Source organism: Aedes aegypti, chromosome 1, assembly GCF_002204515.2.
Source record: "Aedes aegypti strain LVP_AGWG chromosome 1, AaegL5.0 Primary Assembly, whole genome shotgun sequence".
NCBI classification, from domain to species: Eukaryota; Metazoa; Arthropoda; class Insecta; order Diptera; family Culicidae; genus Aedes; species Aedes aegypti.
Window position 1 is genome coordinate 282,842,940 of NC_035107.1, and position 16,521 is coordinate 282,859,460.

At 39.2% G+C, this 16,521-nt stretch overlaps 1 protein-coding gene across 3 annotated transcripts in view; it reads left to right on the forward strand.

The window, feature by feature from the left end:
- The window catches only part of LOC5569887 (elongation of very long chain fatty acids protein AAEL008004), a 222,093-nt gene that overhangs the window by 32,748 nt on the left and 172,824 nt on the right, over positions 1-16,521 (forward strand). For 2 of the 3 annotated variants that reach the window (XM_021837997.1, XM_021838001.1), the window contains exon 2: positions 11,855-11,895. The gene's annotated coding sequence lies outside the window, so the exon portion shown is untranslated. Of the gene's footprint in view, positions 1-4,024; positions 4,042-11,854; positions 11,896-16,521 lie in introns of those variants that run through there. The other variant, XM_021837999.1, reaches the window with a different exon arrangement.

A 16,521-nucleotide genomic window follows, 5' to 3' on the forward strand; every position in this document is an offset into this window, starting at 1 on the left:
AACCAAGTAAGAATGCTTAAAAAAACTTTGAAGGAAAAAATGCCTGGAGAAATCTCTGGAGAATTCCTAGAGTTACTCTTGAATAAATTTTAGTTCTAGAGAAATTTTGCAGAAATCCTAATACAAATTCTTGCAGGGATTCCTGGAGGAACCACTTGAGGAATATCTGAAGGATTCCCTATAGGAATATCTGAAGGGATTTCAGGAAAAATCTTTTAATTGCTTCATAGCGGCATCTTGTGCAGGGATTTTTCGAGATATCTCTGAAGGAGTTCCTAGAGTAATTGTTGAAGAAATTCCTGAAGGGATCTCTACAGAAATTTTTGGAAGATTTTCTTAAGGTACTTCTCCATGAATTCCTGAAAGAATACCTTGAAAAATTCCTGAATAGATCCCTAAAAGAAATGCAAATGGACTCTCCGGAGAATTGATTGTAAGATTCTTGGGAAAATCCCTTGAGAAATTCCTGAAAAAAACCCTGGAGGAATTATTGGTGGAATTTTTAGAAAAAATCACACGTATCAAGGGGCGTGGGTTCGAATCCACCTTCAGCAATTGGAAATTTTCATCAGGAATGTTTCTCGAACTGAACCATGCTTGTCCGCTGTCAGGACTCAGGGGTTACGTTTCAGTCTGTGCAGCTTATTGGATAAAGATGGTGGTCTTGCCTTTATAGGTCCCTGGGGTAATCCCAGAAGAAATGGCTGGAAAACCCTTGCAGAATTCTCTGGAAGAATTTCTCTAGTAATTCATGAAGAAACCCTAGAGCAATTCCTCAAGAAACTCAGAAGAATTTATTGCAGGAATTCAAAGAACATTTGGTAAAATCACTGAAGCAACTGGGTGAATTTCTTTGAAATTATTTGTACTATTTCCTAGCGGCATCTTCCAAGAAGTGAAAACTTGATTTGACATTGAGTTTAGTGCAAACTGCGAGGGAAGTACACGATATTTGTTCTATTTTAGATTGTCTATAGTGTTGGAACAGTTATGAATTTGGACCAAAAAAATTAATCACCAGTGGAAACGACGTTACAAATGCAGATGGAACAGGGCAGTATAACAGTTACAAATTTGGCTCAATAACTGTTCGAATTTAATAACTTTATGGGAAATCCTAGCTACAGATGCGATACAATCTAGCTCTTTACGAGCGTTTATGGCTGCCACAAAGAAGCTCACTTACTGGTAGGGACTAGGCGATGTGATATTTGGCTAGGGTCGTTTGATAGCAAATCGATAAGATCGATCAAAAACTTATCAGTTCGTTTGATCCCTACCAGAAAGTGAGCCTGATTTTGGCGATCATTTACCAGATGAAAAGTTTAACTGAAATGAACGACAATGAACTCATCGTAAAGAAAAAGATAAATTTTTGAAGCAAAATCACCTTATCATAATGGTAAGTTCACCCACATTATCCTTGCGAATAGTTCCCATACGAACCACTTAATTGTTTATCCATCTTCAGGATATTAATAGATTCTAGTTCATTTGCATATTCTTGAGTCGCCCATTCTCTTCAAAAAGCCATAAAACAGAATTCGAACAGGCTAACGACCGCCATAATGCACGGGCCCACCTTCGACATTTACTTTAAGAAAAAAAAACCCCGATTTAGTATCGGAAAACTTCCGGCTTCATCCGCAGCTGCATCTTGGGTAGCATCACCAATGACGCAGATGACAACAGCAATATCAACAACAACAAAAACAATGACAAATATGCTAATCGTACAGCAAAACACCCTCAAACCACTTTTGTCAAGTGGAACTCGACGACGACGCGCGCGCGTCTCCACAAGGTAATCTGGTTGTTATATCAGGCGATAACCGTTCTGTCTGTCTGTTTGAGAACCGCGTGCTCTCTTGCCGGATAAAAAATGCAATATAACGATATAAAGCATAGTTACTATTTAAAACATTAAAAACTATACAGTTCATTGTAGAAACAACAATACAATTACATTACAATATATTGTTTTCAATCATTCACTGTACGGTATTACCATTAAATCTTATGTTTTTTTTAATATCGTAGCAATACAAATATTGATATTTTCACATACAAAGCTTCTATAAAAAATGAGATATATGTTTATTTGTTGGTAACAAAATTGAGCAGATTACGGTCGAATATATTAATCATGTATTGTTTCCAAAAAAAACCAGAAAAAAGTTGTTTTTCACAAAATGAGGATGCAACCAAAATTGGAATATATAAAACCATTGAAGAATAATACAGTGTTCTGTTACATAATATTATTATTAAATTTTGTTTGAAGTGTAGCTTCAACATTCAATTACAATACACTGTATTGTATCCACTATGTTATATTGTACATTAATGGTTCATTCCGTTCACTAAATGGTACATTATTATCCGGGTTGTCAAGCTGCTGTTCGACGACAACAAAAACAACAGTTGGGGTGGGTGACAGAAGCAGAACAAAAAGCGAAGGGGGTCGCTGGCAAACAAGGATGGAGTCAGGTTGTTTGTGTCTACACACAGAAAAATGTTTCTGGTTTTTCGACTACATGGGCTACCAACTGGAGAGAGGCACACCATGGTGCGGAGAGCTGCGTAGCCGACCGAGGCCTACTGAGCAGAGCATCAGAGGATCACCACAAATCGGTGGCAATATTGAGGTTAAGGTCGAATCTTCAAGCGAAGCAACCGAACGCATAAAGACGCATAATGATGTCTGGCCCCAGCACGCACTCGTCGCCATGGGAATCGAAGAAAACTTGAATGGCGTCGTCGTTGAAGGGCACACCTGGGAAGGTGGCGGGGACGGTTTTTCGATATCGATGTTGTCTGGGAATCAAAGCAATCGATTAAAAATCCGTTAAGACAATCAAGCCTTATACGAGCGTCAACGGCCGCTGCAGTGAAACGCGTTTTCTGGTAGCGGTCTAGCGATCTGGCGTTTGACAGGGATCGGATGATCCCTATCACTAGCATTTACAAGACGATAATTTCTCGCAAAGCCATGAGAAACGACCTAAAGTAGAGTTCTATTCCTCCGATAGTTCTTGGTTTAATAAAACAATAAAAGATTTTGAAACCATAAAGTGAATCATCCATCAATGGTTTGATGGAAATTGTATTTGTATTCGACAAATTTACTATGTTTCTCGTTTATTTTAACTTTATTCTTTTGTTCGCAAGGCTCAAGCGTCATCAAACATAACGGTGCCGACAAACTCTATGTTTCCTAAACGATACCCTATATAATACGTTAATGGTGATCATTCTGTTTGACGTTTCCAAAACCGATAGAACCAGCAAGCCTAAATAATCAATGAGAATAAATACCGAGGTGAGGAAGAAGACATTTAGTGTGCGTGACATCCGTGTACGGTGTAAAATGTTTCACTACTACAAGCGAGCGAGCTCCCATAAGAAACCATGTAAATTAGTGACGTAGTTATTTTTGTTTACGTTTTTTCTCTTTACTAATACATACTCTTTGCTTCTTCTTCCACACCTTAGTATATATTCTCATTGCTAAATAATGACAGCAATCACGATGATTGCCTTTATTCAACTTTTACGATCGTCTTCGTGTCGCCCTTCCCGTCGTCTTCTGATGCACCTGTCAACCGCGCCGAGGGTGTCACATTTTCCTCGGCGCGTCGACGATCAACATCGTGGTCAAATAAAAGTGGTACTGGTTGTCGCTGCAGCAACCACGTGCATAAACTTAATTACGTGCCGTGTCGTGGGGTCCTCCATGTGCCTCGAAACGTGACACTTTATAGAGATTGTGGGCGATTGTGAAATTTCCCGATCGAAACAAAAACGAAAATCAAAACATTCAGATCGCGTTCCGAAGCATATGTACGTGTGAGTGTGTGAGTGGGCAACCTTGGGGGTAATTTCGCGCCACGATTAGGTATTTGAGGAGTGTTCGTGGTCAGGTTTGGGGTGGTTGGTCAATCAAATCGCCATCATCGGGACACATTGAGTTGCGAGGAGCGTACCGTAATGCTGTGTACCTGCTGTTACTGAGGCCATCGCCGTGGTATCATCGCAACGGTAATGGGTAATTTTGGAAGTGCATCGCGCACGTTGACAGTTCAACGAATCAATGCGGACGATGAACTGGGTCAATGTCGGCAGTGTTTCGTGGTTGACTTTGAAACCGTTTTGGGTTGCAATTTTTTTTTTCGGTGGCTGAGGACAGGTGGCAACCGTTTTTGACTGGAAATTGTGATGTCTGATGGACGGATCAATATCTGTTCGGGGTTTTCCATTGTAACCGTACCATTTGACAATTCAAAAACTGTTCATTATTATGTGATTTGTTCAGATTTCAGATATACTACACATTGTACAGTAGATCAGTAACCATCAGTGCTGTAAACATTCAACACTTTGCGCGACGTTAGATGTGTTGCCATGGTCAGCAGTCATTTCATTTTTTTTATCCCTGGAGGAATTCCTGAAGTAATTTCCTAACAATTTATGGAGGAATCTTTGAAAAATTCACTGAGGTAAGTGTTGGTGTAAATTCTTGAAAACAACCCTTGAAAGAATTCCAAGTGCAACCATTCGAATTTGCATTCCTTCCTGGCTTCCCACAAAAAGTTGTTCTGGGTTTCATGCTGTACACCTTCAGAAGTCTACAGGAGCATTCAGCAACATTATTCCAAGTATTCCTATTAAAATTTCTACAATTATTACTCTATGATTTTATTTTTTTTTCAAGAACTTCTCCACCAGAAGTTTTTGCAGAGTCTTATACATGAATGGTTTCCCAGAGGTTTCTACAGGGAATCCTCGAAAAATTCTCCCAAAACATTTCTCCAATGATTTTTCCAAGGATCTTTAAGGATCTCTCCAGGAACTGGTACAAGAGACCCGCCAGGAATATCCCAAGGCTCTTAGGGATTTCTCCAGTGATCTCCCAGCAAATTCCTCCAATGATTTCATGAGGAATGCCTACAGGGTTTCATCAAGAATTTCTCAAGGACTTCGAGGACTACGAGAATCCTCCAAAGCTTTCTTCGGGAATTCTCTATGAATTGTCTGGAGCAGAATCTTCGGAGAAATTTCTGGGGGATTCTAAGCGGAATACCTGTGAAAAACTCTTTGGAGATTCCGTGTAAAATTCTCTGCAAGAACTTCTAGAGCCCAATTTGGGTCCTAAAATGTGAAATGAATTCTTGTTTTAATTTAGTAATACGAAAAAGCATGTGCTTGCAAATACTTAAGCAATTTTTTCAGCTCAAATAACGGCTATAACATATTTAAACTTCAATTTTGAAAATGGTTCCAAATATGAACCTTGACACTTTTGATCATGTTTGACGTTCACTTTGTCGACAAAAATGCCACAGGGCTTATAGTTTTAACACTGGGGTTGTTCCTATCTGACATTCCGGAAGGGACACGGAAAACAAAATATACCCAAAATTTGAGTTTAAACCAGGGGTGTGACAAAATCTCAAAAATCGTAAAGCAATGTTTTTTAAACTTTAACCAATGAAAATCATTTAAAAATTGAGTAAACATGTGGTTCTGCTCTAACCTTTGGCATTTGGTACTGAAATTGTAGTACGGTTTTAGGACAAAAATAACACTGCGGAACACGTTTTTGTCTCCAGCATCAATATACCTCTATTTACTTAATTAAGGGTTGCTAAATCCATTTCCATTTACAGAAATATCGTAGCACGTCTAGTTTTTGAGATATTGGTTGATGAAAATGTAAAAATTGACTATTTCAGACAACTTGCATGCAAGTTTGCCAGCTTGTAAGGCAAATAGTTTGCTTAATTTGCCACAGAATTCAAACTTTACGTCTATAATAATACTTATCATCGAAGTTTATAAAACTTTTGATGCGAAAAAGTTATTTTTTGATGGTTTAGAAATGTATTGTATTTTGCCATATGAGAGACACGAAGAATTTTGTATGGAGACTGCAAGCATGTTGGAAAAATGGGTTTAATCTAAATTTAATCGTGTAATTTCAACCAAAATATATTTAAAAAAAAGTTTAAGTCCTCCTTTGCATGCTTGGTGGATAAGATAACAAAAAAGTTTTATAAAATATATTTCAAAATTTAGGTAAACATCAATAAAACCAATGTTTTATACAACTTTGGCGACCTGCAGCTAAAAATTGTGACGTGCTGGGAAATTTCTGAGAACGGCATCAGATTCAGCAACACCAAATCTACTACAGACACATTATTTGATCCTTGAGACAAGCAAAAATGTTATTTTTGTTGCGCTGTGTAAGCATTGAGAAATCCGTTGATAAATAATAAGAGGAATCCCTGGCTAAAAATATGAATTTCTAGAGTAAGCCTTGAAAGAACTCCTGGAAGAATTATGAAAGTATTCTGCAAGAAATCCTGAACAAATTTTGGCATGAGCCCTTGAGAAACATACAGAGGAAACCCAGAAGGAATTCCCAAGAAAATTTTCAAATTATTTCCTCACGAAATCTTTGAACTAATTTCTGGAAGGATTTTCCTAGGAATGCTTCAAGGAATTTAAATACGATACGGATACTGACAAAAATTCCTCTTGGGATTCCCTCAGGGATTCCTCCGAGAATTCCTTGAAGGATTTTTCCGGAAAATTCTCCAAAATACCTCCAGAAGTTCCTCAAGGAGCCATGAGGGTACTTTGAGATAGTTTTCGAATTATTGAATTGCATCCCTAAAAGAATTCTCAAAGGTGTCCATTGGGAAATTCGCAAAGGATTTCCTCGAAAAATTCTTGGATAAAACGCTTTACAAGTTCCTGGAGGAGTTCAAGAAGAAATCTCTTTGAGAGTTTCATAACCATCTGTAGAAATTCCTGAAGAATTTCTTGCAAGAAACCACTGATGAATTTCTGAAGGTGTTCCTTGAAAATTGATAATGATTATTCTGAGATAATTCATGGTTAAGCCTTGGAGGAACTCTAGAGAAAGTTCTGAAGGAGTTCTTGGAGGGATTCATGAAAAAAATTATTTGATGAATTAATTGAGGAATTTTTGGAGGAATTCTTCAAGAAATTTCTGAAGGAATTCATTGAATACTTCCTGGAAAAATCTCTGGAGAAATCCATGGAGATATTTCTGGAGGAATCCCTGAAGAAATTCCTTGAAACTACCTGCAAAAACACCTGAAGACGTTCCTAGGGATTTTTTTGCCTAGTCCTTAGACCCTACTGATATCATAAGCTATTCCTTGATAAATTCCTTAAACAATACTTGGAGATATTCCTGGTGAAATACCATCCTCGAAGAAATTCTCGAAGGTAGTCATTGGGAAATTCCCAAGAAATATATAAAAAAATTCTTGGAGAAAACGGTTTAGAAATTCCTGGAGTTTTATCTGTGAGAGTTAAAGAAGGAATCTCTTAAGGAGTTCCAAAAAAAAACCTGTAGGAATTCCTGAATAATTTCTTGGAAGAAACTCCTGATTAATTTCTGAAGGTATTCCTTGAAAATTCCTATGGATTATTCTGAGATAATCCCAGGAGGAGTTAATGGTAAAGCTTTGGAGGAATTTTAGAGAAAGTTCTGAAGGAGTTCTTGGAGGAATTCTTGAAAAAATGACTTGGTTACTGATTTTTTAAAAAAAATCTGAAGGAATTCATTGAATACTTCCTAGAAAAATCTCTGGAGAAATCCTTGGAAATATTTATGGAAGAATCCCTGAAGAATTTCCTAGGAACGCTTTAAGGTGTTTTTGCAGGTATTTACTTGCAAAAACGCCTTAAGGCGTTCCTTGGAAATTTTTGGACCGAGTTCTTGGAGAAATTTCGGCTGATATTATTAGAGCTATTCTTTGAGAATTTTTTTTAAAAATAACCTTTGCGATATTCCTGGAGAAATATCTCCCTGAAGGAATTCTCGAAGGTATCCATTGGGAAATTGTCCAAGGAATTCCTCGAAAAATCCATAGAGAATACTGTAGGAGTTGAAAAAGGAATCTCTTTAGGAGTTCCGAAAAAAAACCTGTAGGAAATCCTGAAGAATTTCTTGGAAGAAACCCCCGAAGAATTTCTGAAGGTATTTCTTGAAAATTTCAGGGGATTATTCTGAGATAACACAAGAAGGAATTTATGGTTAAGCCTTCGAGGATTTAAAGCGAAAGTTCTGAAGGAGTTCTTGGAGGGATTCCTGAAAAAATGACTTGATGATTAATTCTTGGAAAAATCTCTAGGGAATTCCTTAGAAATATATCTGAAGGAATCCCTGAAGAAATGCCTTGAAAATTCCTGCATGAATACCTGAAGGCGTTCCTATGGAAATCTCTGGTCGAGTGCTTGGAGAAATCCCTACAGACATTAAAAAAAAAGGCTTTGGAGAAATTTCCTAAGAAACCCCTTGCAATATTTTTAGAGAAAAAACAAATTTGGAAGAATCAGAGAAACCCTGGTGGAAACTCAGGAGATATTCTTATAGGTGGTCCTGGGGAATCCGTTGAGGAACATCAGAAGCAATTTCTGGAAAATCTTGAAATTGTTCCATAGCGACCTCTTTGGAAACATTTTTGGAGGGATTTTTCAAGGTATTCCTGAAGAAGTACCTGGGAGAGTCTCTGGATAAATATCTTAAGGAATTCATAGAGTAACCTCTGGAGAAATTTCTGGATAAATCATTGGAGGAATTCTTGGAGAAATCGCTGTAGGATATTTAGAGGGAATCCCCAGAGAATTTTATCTTGGGAGAATCTAGTGAAATCACCGGAGGAACAACAATTTCGGAAAAAAAATATGAATAATTTCCTAGCGGAATCTTTGAAGAAGCTTTGAGGTTTCCCTGTTGAAAGTCCTGGGAGAATCCGTGTATAAATTCTCGAAAGAACCTCTAGAGTTATTTGTGAAAGAGCACCTGAAATAATTGTTGAAGTATTATTATTGAAGCAGGAGAGGCAGAACATTTTTTTTTGTTTCTACCAAAAATATCTCAAGTGTCAAAATTCATGGACCAATTGAACTCAACTCATCGGTGGGTGAGTTAATATTCAGAGTGAATCTTTTCTCATGGGCTATGGACTTATTTTTCGATAAATTGAGTTCACTCGGTCCAAGCATTTCGAAACTTGAGCGAGGCTGGAACATATGAAAAGTATTCAGAAGCGTCTCCTGCTCCAGTGTCAAAATGATTGGACTGAGTGAATTCAATTCATCGATGGATCAGTCAGTTTGAGTGTTGCCGTGTTATTTACGTCACCATGGCAACGAGTGAATTTGGCACCGCTCAAACGCCAGATGGACCAATGCACGAATTCACTCGTTGACGTTTGAGCGCTGCCATGTTGTTTACGTGACCATGGAAACGGGTGAATTCGGCACCGCTTAAATGTCAGATTAGTGAACTCGTGCATTGGTCCATTATTGAATTCGTGCATCTGTTCATTAGGCTAGGATGAACGGTTCACCCGAAATAGAAACGAGGAAGATGTTTAGTAAGTAAAATGATAAGTTCATCTTCCATGACCCTACACACTAAGCTTTACGGTGAATTTCACCGTAATCTCATCAGCTGAACAGTTCGGTGAAATAAAACACCGTAACTTAGTCGGAATTTAATGGATTCCGGTGATTTTTCACCGAATACTGTAAAAATTTACCGTACTCCGTTAATTTATTTTACCGAACTATTCAGCTGTTGAGATTTCACAGGAATCCGTAAAATAATTTAAGTGTGTATAGATTCCACTACATCCAAAGGCCTGGTTTGCAAAAATGGAAATGAACTCACATTGCACTGATTAAACGTCAAATGAATGAAGTGGTTCATCTATGAAATGGTTTTCTCAACCAAGACTAAGCGTTTATTTCTAGAAATAAATATATGGATATGCCTTTCCATAAACCATACAAGTTATTTGACATTCTTCAATTGTGGAATTGCAATTGTTTATCCACATCTGGAATCTTTCCGATGAAAACATCCCCCTGTTTACCAATTCCACTCGTCTCGTTCTCTCAGATGACATTTAACTGTGGAAATAAACCGTTGCACTCCGGATTCTGCCATTCTTAACGGAAAACTACTGCGTGGATCACCGCCTATAGACAGCGACAGCAGTGTTGTGGTTTCTGTCCAGTTATCTGCCATCGTTCTAGATTTTCCTAGCTCGTTGATCGCTTGTTTATATAAAAAAAAATCGCGACTCTAAACCTGTTCTACCCCTGTTCGGGCAGGTGCACACACATGGCACGCAACTCTCAGTGCATCGATGGGGGTGTTCTGTGTGCGCTCATTAGGTGTATCACCAACCTTGTGGAAAATTCCTAAAAACAAGCCCCCGTTTAGGGGCGAAAGGGATTGTGATCGCAATTATCTGTCGTTGAGGACCACATTGCTGCTTGGGTTATGACGAGAACGGTATCAGTTGTACGCAGACTACTGTCACATAGACTTGTGGAAGTGGATGAACTGTCTACAAAATCAACATTTTTTCAACGATGAATTTATTTTACGTGAAACTCTTTTCTTAGCCTATGAATCAATGCAATAACTAATGTTTGAACAGTGCCAAATTCGTTCGGTGTCCATGATTTCAACAAGAATTGATTAATTGGGTTCACTTGGTCCATTGACTTATCCATCAGTGAATTAAGTTCATTCGGTCCAAGAATTTCGACACTTGAGCGAGACACGCTTCTCAATGCTTTTCAACACGTTCTGGCCCTACTCAAGTGTCAATATTTTTGAACCGATTGAACTTAATTCACTGATGTATCAAGTGAACTCAATGCACCAGAGGTTAAAATAATAGACCAATGCACGAGTTCACTGATTTGACGTTTGAGCGGTGACATATTCACTCGTTACCATGGTAACATAGATAACACTTGATTCACTGATTGATAAGCCAAAGTTTATCCAACATTTCACTTACGAAAAAGGTCGAGCAAGCTCCTTTTCTGACAGGGATCAGTTGATCTGACGTCCAGCTGTGTGTCGTTTGACAGATGATCGATAAGATCGATAGGCCTATTCACATGACGTTCAAAAACAGCTGATCGGGGAGCTTTTTGACAGGTCTTCTATGATAATGACAGCCTCGTGTATGCACCGGTCCTCCACCGATGTAAACAAATGCATAGACGGACCTGTCACATGAAAAGGCCTATTGTCGATCTTAGTGACCAGCTGTCAAACAACGCAAGCAGTTTTCGGGCAACAATAGTTTTAAGCATTTTGGGAATCCCTAGAAACAAACGTTCAATTAAAACATTTATTTGTAGGGATGCTCAAAATGCCTCATATTTATTCGAGGGATGTAAAATGGTAAAAAATATGAAATTGTCAACTTTTCACGAACTGATTATCAAGAGTGCATTTAATAAAAGTGTTAAACGCGACGTCTGGTTCAGTTGAATATAATTTTTCATCAAAATTAAAGGCTTAGGAATTACAATTATTGTTGGATTACCACCAACACCACCCCAAGCGTCATTAGCGGTACCATAAGCCCTGCACTCTAACCGGCACTGATGAATGATTTCACAGTTGGTTTTGCCTGCGCTCAGCACTGTGCAATTCACCCCCTAGGCTACTACTACCTATATGGGGGTCATCAATCTTCTTCCGATGAGTGCGGAATTGTGCGTCTGGCTCTGGTCTTAAAGAGGCGGTTGATGGATTAATTGCGATTTGGTGGAATTTGTGATGACCTTTGGGCCTACCAATCGTCACAGTCGGGTGAATTCCATTGCACGGGTCGATTGCGGTAGGACTTTCAAAAGTAGAAGGTCGAGTCCTTCGTCAAATTTAAATTTTTTTGTTTGTTCAAATTCAAATTTGTTTGTTTGTTTAGAGGTTATGTCATAAAATTATCTCGTTTCAATTCAGTAACTAATTATGATATCCTTGTTTCAATTTCAGATTAACATCTGCGGACGAGTTATTTCGATATTTATTTAAAGGTAAGTTAACATTGCAGGACTTTAGGTTGGGAAAGTAGATACAATTGTTCAAGATCGAATGCCATAATCTGATAGAAATGGTATTATTCTCTGTGATATTGCTCTGTTTAAACTTTCTTGTGACAACGTAGGTACGTGACATCCCTAGAAATGAATTATCAAAAAGTTAATATTATTGCATATTCTTCACATCAGAGTAATTGTAACGCAAAGAATTAATAGTTTTACAATGAGTGATGCCAAGTCTACCAATAGGCCTTTTTCATGTGACACATCTGTGTTGTCATTTGAGAAATGTTTTAGCAGAATAATCTGACGGCTGCGATATTTGACTACGGAAAAAGAAGAGCGAATGAATTAACAGCTTCAAATCATTAATCTTTTAAACTTCCTATCAAAACACATCTCTTTCGACCCCCGTTCGCAAACAAATGTCAAATCAATCCGAGCCATATTGCTGTTCTGTGCGAAATGTAATATCCGCGATCATGCGATTGACCCATTATCCAGCCCCATTACCAATCTGGCCGGGGGTTTTCTTCCAACGCCAAACCGTTGTTGTGCACGCGTGAAACCACTCATAGATTCTGACATTCCTCATCGTCGTCGGAAGAACGAACATCGCGCCATCAAGGAAAATAATAGCCGTCAATCACAATGTTTATTATTGTTTGTGTGTCTGTGATGAAATTACCCCCCGCTGCCGCAAGGTGGCGCGCGGTTTTGATTAGCTACGGTGCGGTGCGGTGGTCAGCCGCATCGTCGTCCGATTTCCAATAAGTATAAATCGCTTCTGAATTATGTATTGCGATTTCTAGTAGGTATAGGCCATCGGAACACGACATGCCAATGCTAGGCCGCGAAGGCCTTAGTCACACAGCTTGCGGTTCGAAGTAATTCAAATGTCAAAACTCGATCGAAGATGGCGGCGATGGGAGTCTTCTGGGAAATTTGACAGACTGCGGAAAGTTGTTAGCCGCGGATCGAATCCAAGGCCGACGGCCTCCTTTGATCCGCAAAGTTTTCCCATTTGCTTGATAGGACCTTGCTCGTGCTTTTGATTCCTTTTCCATTAAAATAATCGAATCGCAATCAGACGGACATCGCAGCAAGCTCAGCAAACCGTGACTAGTGGACCAAACGAACCGTGCACTTTCGCCGAACGAAGCCGCCCATTGCCAATGTCATGGTGCAAAGTCATGGCGGCAACGCTATATTATACAGTAGGAAGGTGAGAAGGTGTCAAGTGAGCAATAGACCCAAATGTGTCAATCTGCTCGAAAATGGCCACAGAGCAATAAATGTGCGGTCGCCGCAACTAGCATAAATCACCTTCCATTAGAAATAAATAGGGGAACTGGGGGTAATATGCCCATAGGGGGCAAAACGCGCCACCATCGATTTGGAAGAATGATGTGTTTTAGAATGCTTTTTTTCATCCTAGATCATAGAAAAATGATAAAAATGCTTTACTTAATATGTTTTTATGTGTTTTTCTCAACCAAATCGATAAAATCGTATAAAAACGTTTTTCGCTGTTTTCGTTGCAATTTTGTGCGATTTTCAATGTCATTTTTTAGGTCGATAAATAACTAAATTTGTGAAACTATTGCCGAGAGCCAACTTGTGCACTGTCATAGTTTGTATTACGTGCAAAACATATGTTAAATTTGCCCTCAAAAAGCTTATTGAAGGACCTAAACTTTAATCAACTCTGGGGGCAAAACGCCCACCCCTATTTCATAACACCAAAACAGCCGTTTGAATTCAAATTCTACCAAATGTAATGCCACGTTGAAGTTACGCAAAAATTGGAACCTTACAAATGCACATTTTTTGCATCAGCATGTATACTATTATTGAACAATAACATCTGAATAAACGCCCGGATGAATGCAACCTATAAACAAGTATGATTGTGTGCGTACGTTTACAGCATGGCTAACACCGGACTGAAGCGGGACATTTTACCCCGCAAAACAATACATATGCAGTTAAGCAAGCATTTTTTTAAAACTTAATTTATAAACCCCAAAAAAGTTAAAATGGATAGCTGTTTCTACTATTGGGTAGAAAACATGTTTGTCTATCCGAAAATTATTAAAAATGAGCATTTAATAATATTTTTCACATCTAAAATCGCTGTTCTCCTTAACGTGGGCAAACTACCCCCAGTCCCCCTAAGCGTCTTCGTCATCTGTTGCATGACTTCTCACAGTCATGTGGAGAGCAAGGGGGTTCGTCGCCTCACGGCTACTGTTCAATGTTTGTGAGAGTACAGTCTTGGCAAACAGCTTCTTTGATGAAGAATTATAGAGCATTTGACAGCTAAACGATGACTTTTTATCGTTTTGCAAAGAGGCCTTTTACGAGATGTCTTAGATTAGCAGACTTGGAATTCATTGACAGTTCATCTATAGGCCTTTTCATGTGACAGGTTCGTCTATGCATTTGTTTACATCGGTGGAGGGCCGGTGCTAACACGGGCCTGTCATTTCCATAGAAAAACTGTCAAACAGTTTCCAAATCAGCTGATTTGAAACGTCTGGTGAAAAGGCCTATGAAGCTGTATACAGTAAACGTAAACAAGTAGGAAAGTCTCTTATAAAAGTGACATTATGTTCCAGCATTGACAGGTCTATTGATGATTCGGAACGCAGATTTGTACACAAATGACGGTTCACCGTTGTTCCAAGTATTCAAATGCAAATCTGTCAAATGAAAAGGCCTATTCAAAATAGATATATCTCGTCAGAAGTTTGGAAGCTTCTCGTCAGAAGCTTGGAAGCTTTTTGTTAGAAGCTTGGAAGCTTTTCGTTGGAAGCTTGGAAGGTTCTCGTCAGAAGCTTGGAAGCTTCTCGTCAGAAGATTGGAAGCTTATCGTCAGAAGATTGAAAGCTTTAAGTCAGAAGCTTCAAAGCTTCTTGTCAGAGGCTTGGAAGCTACTCGTCAGTCAAAAGATCTAAAGCTTTTTGTCAGAAGCTTGGATACTTTTTCTTGTCAGAGACTTTGAAGCTTCTCGTCAGAAGCTTGGAAAGTTCTCGTCAATAGATTGGAAGCTTCTCGTCAGAAGCTTGGAAGCTTCTCGTCTGAAGCTTGGAAGCTTCTAGTCAGAAGCTTGGATGCTTCTCGTCAGAAGCTTGGAAGCTTCTCGTCAGAAAATTGGAAGCTTCTCGTCAGAAGCTTGAAAGCTTCTCGTCTGAAGCTTGGAAACTTTTCGTTAGAAGCTTCTCGTCAGAAGCTTGGAAGTTTCTCGTCAAATACTTGGAAGCTTCTCGTCAGAAGTTTGGAAGCTTCTCGTCAGAAGCTTGGAAGCTTCTCGTCAGAAGCTTGGAAGCTTCTAGTCAGAAGCTTGGAAGCTTCGCGTCAGCAGCTTGGAAGCTCCAGGGATTCCACAAAGAATTTCTACGAGAATACATCTGAAAATTCCTCACCGAAGCCCTCCAACAGAGATCTCTAGGAGCTCTTCCAGAAATTCTACCGAAGTTGTTCCGATTTGTCTAACAAATTTTTCACTAGAAACTACTCCATGGATTTCCACCAGCAATTCCCTTTTGGATTTCCTCGGGGAATTTCTCCGGAGACTTCCTCCAGGAATCCCTTCGGGCATTTCCATCAGAAATTTCTTTTTAGATTTCGTCTAAAAATTCTTCCGGGGATTTCCTTCAGAATTTATTTTTCCACCAGGATTCCCTCCACAAATTTGCCCGGGGACTCGCACCACGATTTATTCGGGGGATTTACCCTAGGAATTCCTCCATAAATTTCAAGGATTCTTCCGGGACATCATCCTCTAGCTCCTCCGGGGATAGCATTTTCTCTGAGGATGTCGTCCAGAAATTCATTGAGAAGTTCCTCCAAGGATTTCCTTCAGAAAATTCTTCCGGTTTTTTTTTTCAAAGGAAAATCTTCGGAAGATTCCTCCAGGATTTCTTCCGAAAATTTCCTCCAGGAATTCCCGTGGAAATGTCCTTCAAAAATTCCTCAAGAAATTTTCGCCAAGGATTTCCTCCACAAATTCTTCCGGGGATTTTCTCCAGGAATTCTCTCGTGGATTTTCTCCAGAAGTTCCTCCGGCGATTTCTCCCATGAACTCCTCCGGAGATTTTTTTCCAGGAATTTATCACGGGATTTGCAATAGCAATTTCTCTTCGGATTTCTTCCAGAAATTCCACTGGAGGTTTTGTCTAGAAATTCTTTCGAGGATTTTCACGAGGAAATTCTACAGGATTTCCTCCAGAAATTCCTCTAGGAATTTCAAGTATCTCTCCGGGGATATCTCTCAAGAACTTTTTCTGGGATTTTCTCCAGGAATTTCTCAGGGGGGTTTCCAATTCATCTGGGGATTTCTTCCAGGAACTTCCTCGGAATTTGCTCTAAGGAGCTACTCCAGGAATTTCTTTCGACATCCTCTAGGATTGCCTCTCAGAGTTCCTCCGTAATGTCCTCCATAGTTCCTTCAGAAATTTCTCTAAAAAATATTCCACAGTTCCTCGAAGAACTACTTCAGAGTCTCTCCAGGAATTCCTTTGGAGGTCCTACAAAAATTTCCTCGTAGTTCCTCAAGGAATTTCTTCGATTTTTTTCCGGGAATTGCGGATTCTTTCGGATTACCTCCATAGTTCC